This window comes from Lactuca serriola, chromosome 2, assembly GCF_051521515.1.
Source record: "Lactuca serriola cultivar US96UC23 chromosome 2, Lser_US96UC23_V15, whole genome shotgun sequence".
Lineage (NCBI taxonomy): Eukaryota > Viridiplantae > Streptophyta > Magnoliopsida > Asterales > Asteraceae > Lactuca > Lactuca serriola.
The window spans coordinates 232,114,786-232,121,896 of NC_136409.1; the positions used below are offsets into that span (position 1 = coordinate 232,114,786).

General features: G+C 31.8%; 1 long non-coding RNA gene across 3 annotated transcripts; it reads left to right on the forward strand.

The window, feature by feature from the left end:
* The first annotated feature begins 3,009 nt into the window (after positions 1 to 3,009).
* On the forward strand, positions 3,010 to 5,289 carry LOC145088864 (uncharacterized). Of its 3 annotated transcripts, none has more exons than XR_013701273.1 (4): positions 3,011 to 3,304; positions 3,392 to 3,808; positions 4,007 to 4,894; positions 4,979 to 5,289. It is a non-coding gene; the product is annotated as an uncharacterized LOC145088864 (long non-coding RNA). The 3 variants fall into 3 exon arrangements; XR_013701272.1 differs by having other exon boundaries at positions 3,013 to 3,808; positions 4,007 to 4,296; positions 4,665 to 4,894; XR_013701271.1 differs by having other exon boundaries at positions 3,010 to 3,808.
* The last annotated feature ends 1,822 nt before the right edge of the window (positions 5,290 to 7,111 follow it).

Genomic DNA, 7,111 nt, shown 5'->3' on the forward strand with positions numbered 1-7,111 from the left:
CAACTTTCGTTTACACTCCGTTGGCTCATTTTGACTTTATTTTTAAAGTTATATTTTTAACAGGCCGGGACAGGAAAAGTCCGTTAAAAATTCATAACTTCTTCATCCGAAATTCGTTTCCGTTTCTCTTTTTACCGTTGAACTACTATCAACAAGATCTTCGATTCTCATTTAGGTTGTGTCAGCTAAAAATCACTCGATCTATAATTCGAATTCCGGGCTGCATACTGTTATACCAAATCTTAGAAAATTCATAACTTCCTCATACGAAGTCAGATTTGGATATTCTTTTTATACACGCTCTCGGTTTAACGTATACTACGACTTTCATTTAGATCGCTAAGGCTAAAAATCAATTTATTGTAAACTCACTTTTACGTCACACATCGTTGTGTCGGTTCTGTCGCGAAACTTCGACAGGTCATAACTTCTTCGTTATAACTCGGATTTCGGTATTCTTTATATCTTCGGAACCCTTGTTTCAACCACTACAACTTTCTTCATAGATATCAACTTTATCTAACATTTTACTTTCGACGCTTATTTTTATCTTTAATTTATTATATCATCATATTTAAATATAAGGCACATGAATTCATGTAATTCATTCTTATTACTTCAAAATATGTTACAATAGTTAACCTAGACTATTACATCGCTTTTAATGTTTAGCCCAAAAACACGGACGTTACAATATGGGTCAACAATAGTGGTCTCGCCGGTGATGGACAATGGTCAGGAAGGCGAAATGATTATATGTTGTCATCGTATAGTGGTTATTGTTAGGTTTGGGTTGCAGGGATGAAGAACAAGGGGAAAAGAGTGTGTGTTTTTTTATTATGTATGTTCTTGATCGAGCGTCCATATGATATATATATATATATATATATATATATATATATATATATATATATATATATATAGAGAGAGAGAGAGAGAGAGAGAGAGAGGTGAAAGTTCAAATGAGAACCCTTAAAAGTTAAGAACCATGAGAATCATTTTAAATTGTTTAAAATAAACGCACGGTGGCATTATTATAAATATAGAAAAATTACTTGCCAATGTCCATAAGCCCTTCCGTGAACATATGTCATTCTCTTTCCTTCCTCTTCAGCTTTCTAGAAAATTCCAACCCTCATCTTCCCCCATTGCTTTTTCTACCACTTGCCAAAATCCTCCACCAATATCCTTCTCCGCCAATTGCAACCTCCACTTCCGTCGCTTCTCTTCTTCATCGCCGTCTCTCTCCTTTAACATCTCAGATCTAAATCGAAGTTTAAAGTGAGGTTTATTAGCTAGCGGGAATAAATTTTAGTTCTGGACAAAATCCACCACCACCGCCCCTTCTCCACTAGTCACAAACTCCTCTGTCGCCGCTCCTCTTCTTCACCGCGGTTATCCTCCTCCAACAACTTGAATCTAATATGAAGAATAAGGTAATCGATCAAACTCTATGATTTAGAGATTTTAGACAAACTCTATGATTTAGAGATTTTAGACATCAATTGTTTTCTTAAGTAAAAACTCTTTGACTATGATTGATAGATTTTAAACATCATTTGTTTATTATATAAAAGCTTTCGATCCAATTTTTAGATAAGTGTCATGTGATGTAATGGAATGTATGACAATGAATAAAATAAGAAAATATACCAGTTTCTACTTTCTAGATCATGATCACAAGTAGTGTTCAATTTGGAGTAATAATTTATTATCAAGTTAATAACTCTTGATTTTACACATCCTTGTAGCTTGTATAAATACCTAATTTTATATTAGTAGGAATAAAATGTCTATAGTTTGTGTTGGTTTACACAATTATGATTATTTTAGTTTTAATGGAATTAATGTAAGTATGTTTCATTCTTCTTGTTTATTTAACGAGAAAGCGACCCTATTTTTTAATAGTATTTAATATACATACCTTATTTTTTAATAGTATTTAATATACATACTTCATTAATTGATATTTTCTTTGAAGAAGATGAAGCATGTAATTGAAACATAGGTTGTTGGGAAATAATCAATTGTGTTATATGTTTTTATGATACTTTTAATGTTTATGTGCTTTATAATCATTATAATGAAAACAATTGAATGTAATGAATTTTAGTTATTTAATAATATAATGTAAAATTAAATTATAAATTGTGTTCATGAATAAAAAAAACTTATGTTTCATCAGTTATTTAGTTGAATAAGATGCAATTTCATAGTATTGGTTAGTTAATAGACTATTCAACTGTGAATGATGGACAAATTTCAATAAACGTAATTTTTGTAAAATTAATAATGTTATTGTTTTGAAAATCACATTATAATGAATGTCGTATTTTAGAAATTCAATGTTTTATAAGATTAATAATGGTATTAATTTGACATTCACGACATAATGAATGTCATTTTTTTTTGTGAATTTTCATACGCATAGTCTAATTAAAACCAAAGTTTGTGTATTTCATGGTGGTTAGTGGTAATTCCACCACCACATTAGATATGGTCTCCAGTGATGATGCAAAAGGAAGTTCTAAAAAAAATACACACGATGTGTTTGATGAAATGCCTCAATGAAATTTGGTAAGTTATTAAGTTGTGATTGTATACTTTTTTTTATTAAACTATAAATTTACTATATAAAGTTATGAATTTTGTGTATTAAGTTATGATATTTGTGTTTAACTATAAATTGAATGCACTAGGTTATGAATTTTCTGTTTAAATTGTGAATTGACTATATTAAGTTGTGAATTTTGTTTATTAGACTGTGAATTAATTGATTGGATTAAACTGTGAATCTTGTATAATAACCTGTGAATTGACTATATTAAGAGTTTTAATAACTTGATAATATAGTTGTTAATGCATACTTTTTGTGTATTAGAATGTGAATTTTCTATATTAAGCTATTATTTTGTTTTTTAAATCGTGAATTGACTGTATTAAGATATGAATTTTCTAACATGGTTTATTATACGCCACGTCGCCTACTCTGAAAGACGCCATGGACATCGACACCGATTCGAAATCCATTCATAGCGACTCATGCGTTAATGTGTCGTTTCCTCTCCATATATATCGTCCACCCCTTCCCTATTCATTCTTGTTCTCGATAAACCATAACTCCGCCTTTGGCTGCAACAAAATCATTGACTATATCGTCCATAGAAAAAAGAACCCTAATCGGTGACGGTGGTTGTGCTCGAACTCAATGTTCATATAAATTTCCAGTGCCTTCGCTTACCATTCTTGATCAGTCTCTATTTTCTCCTCTTCCATTTCATTTTCACACACAACGAGCGATGCCGTAATTTGCTTTATTGATAAATCACCCTTCTCGATTTCGTAATTTGTTTTACGTGTTGTTTAATTTTCTTCCCTTCTGTTAACTCAGGGTTCGATTTGAAGCCCCGAGTTTGTCCCTGATTTTCCCGATGGTGGCGAGTACATATCTACAAACTCAAAATTCATCATTATTACATCCTTTTGTATCCTTATTGATTTCTTCGATGTTGGGTTCGAATATATAAAAGCCCTAATTTTCTTGTGTCGTTTACAACAATTTTACCCTGTTCGCTTTACGCCACGTCGCCTATTTCCTGAACGATGCCATGGAGACATTGACTCCATAAATGAACCGATAGAACGCATAGAAGAGACACATTGTTTTTCTTTGAGACGGTTGTTCGATTCAGATGAACACAACAGTTACATTTCCGGTATCTTTCCATGTCATCGCTACCCATTCCCGATCATGCTCTTTTCTCTCTTATTCTATTTGATTCTCACACACAACGACTCCTAAACACAGGTATGTATTCGCTCCCTTTCTATGTTTGCGATGAGATAATTAGATTTCAACATTTCCTTTTTCAATTTCGTAATTTGATGTACAAGTTGTGGGTTTCGTCCCTTCTATTGACTTAGGGTTCGATTTGAAGCCCGATTTTGTCCATGATTTTGACTTCAAACTTTTCACATTTTCTTTTTTGGTTGAAACCTTTTTCAGATGGTTTTGGAAATTAGAGAGCCGGTGGTTGCGGGAACACCTCTACAAACTCAAAGTTCGTCAAATATTACGTCCTTGATGATTTCTTCGATATAGGTTGGGGTTGAGTACAACTTACGATTCGATGTTGTTGATGAAAAGGCGCTCTCTTGCTCCTGCACCCATCCTGTTCATCTTTCTCCAATAAATTATGTTCTGCAATAGTAGCACATATGGAGACATCGAAGTACTGATCAATAGGTTTAATGATAATTCCTGTCACTCTCATTTCCCTACATTAAGGTGTGAAGGTGAGTTTTTTACATCAGCTAGAATACATTTAATGTTGCTCTGTATTTATGGTAATTGTACATATTTCACTTTGAATTAGGTTTCTGGAATGTGGGAAATTACTAATATATTATATTTCTTATTAATGTGTTATTAGTAAATGTTGTAAAGTTCATAGCTTGATTATTAAATTTCAGTGACTTTGATGGATCTCGATTTCGTGTAGTATACCAGGCATGAGATTGTATATTTAGTGATTGTTTAGGACTTTAATTTCAGGGTTTTTTTTCCACTTTTTCTTTGTTTTGTACATTTTTTCTACTTCTGGGGTTCCACTTGACATCTGTTGTGGTTTTGTTTGTTTGAATTCTTTGTTCCACTCATAAAGACTGCATGTAATCGTCACCGTTTGTCATCTTGAATATACATCACGTCACTGCTCTTCCTTGCTTAAGTTAATTGATTTTCATCCAAAGGTACTTCTGTGTCAATGGTGTGTCTATGGTTTCTGGGTTTTGAAGGTTAAGAAATATATGAAATTGGGTTGGAAGTAAGTTTTTTAGTGATCTCATCTTCTCCGTTTCTAATGAATGTTCATGGCCTCCTATCCAAGTGAAGGTTAGCATCCATTATAAGTTGTTCTTTTTGAAAAAAATCATAGACTTGAACTTATATTTTATATTTTCCATTTAATCTTTGCAGCTTAAAAGGTGGATCACATAAAAGGTAAACCAAGCAACCTTCCTATAGTACACAAGGTGCATCTGAAGCTTTAAGGACACTGTTAAAGTGATAATTTGAAGATCAAACATGTGAAGATCAAGGAGGAGGGTAAATCAAGGCAAATAATCAAGGTTTAATTACCTTCCCCATGTATTTATAGAGAAGCTAAAGGTAAACAATGTTAAATTATTAAAACTAGAGGTGACAAATGAGTTGGGTTTTGCATGAAAATAGATTTCGGTAAAATAGGATTGTATATAATGCAGGTTAAAACCATTATATGCTTATCATTGGTGTTTTTCTATAGTTAGAATGACTATATTTTCCATAAAATTGGAAAATAAACTACAATTTGTAGCGTAGATATAACCAATAGAAAAGAATACCAACAAAACTTATATTTCCATTGCTAAAGTCTTAATAACGAGACAAATTTTGTGATATCACAAAGTCATTGCAGTAAAATGTGATAATCGGGTAGCTTTCAATGGACAATGCGTTAATAAGAAAAAGAAAATAATTGATATTGTCATTACATAATATTAGGTTCCATTATTATTATTATTAAGAATTATGAATCATTATATGATTGATATGCAAGCAAAGATACTGCATTACGAATTTTGTTAGAAATGCAAAATATATATATATATATATATATATATATATATATATATATATATATATATATATATATATATATATATAATAAACATATGAATCGATCATGTGATATTTATTAACAATATAATAAATAATAGTAAATCGCAACAAATAACATCTTTTACTTTTTATAATATAATAATAATATTATCATTGTACATTACCTTTACATGTAATAGCAAAGAAGTTTTTTTTCCCAAAAAAACTATGTAATTACAATTGTTTACCAATGATAATTTACATGTAATAGCAATGAAGTTATAATTTTTTCCCCAAAAAATCTATGTAATTACAATTGTTTACCAATGATATTAATGTACTTGTAATTATAGGAATATGTTTCTACTTTCATTTCTAAATTAAAGAATTTTACATTGAAAATCCACCTAACACAATATAAATTAGACAAGGGTGAAAGAAATAGGTAAATTACCATATGTGGACCGTGCTTAGCACGGCCCTCAAACATTTCTAGTGTATATATATATATATATATATATATATATAGAGAGAGAGAGAGAGAGAGATGTGGGCCCAAAGGTTTTTTAGTTTCTTTTTCTTTTTTTAAACAGTTTAATTAAAATTAATTATAAAAATATAAAAATATATATATATATGGATGAGGGATAGATAGAAATTGTAACCATAGGGACCTGAGACCAAAAAGTGTTAGGACTGAACTTGATATTTATGAAAAGCACAAGAACCATTTATGAAGATTTGCCTTCGTTTAGTAGATATCCGAAGTCTAAAAGTTTTTTAAAATGTATATTTCAAATTTAGAAATTTTCAAAGTTATTCAATTTTTTATGTAATAAATATTAACTCTAGTTTAACATTATTTAAAAAAGAAAATAGACTTAAACATATAACCAAATAAATATCGGTTTGTTAAATGTGACTCGAGCATTTGGAGTATTCTCATGGAGCATCTGAAGCATTCTCATGGAGCATTTGGAGCCATAGATCCCAATGGATCACTTGAGGTTCATAGAGCAAGTGACAAAGGAACGGATCATCTGAGATGAATTTGGATCATCAGACAAAGGAACGGATCAAGTGACAAAGGAACGGATCTACCAAAATGAGGTTTAGAGCAACTTGGAGTGGTTTGGAGCAACTTAGAGTGGCTTGGAGCACTTGCTGCAACATGGAGCACTTGGAGTACTTGTAGCAACATGAAGCACTTGGAGCGACTTTGAGCGCTTGGAGCGACTTGGAGCACCTGGAGCACTTGGAGCAACATGGAACATCTTGTTGCAACATGTAGAAGAAAGTTGTGCCAACCTTGGGGATGTTGCGCCAAATGACAACATGATGCGCCATCATGTCTGAAGTTGCGCCAAGGTGATGTTGAGTCATTGAGATGTTGAGCCATGAAGATGTTGTTGCTCCATCGAGAAGGGAAGTCGCGCCATAAAGGAGATGATGCGCCATCATGGACCATCT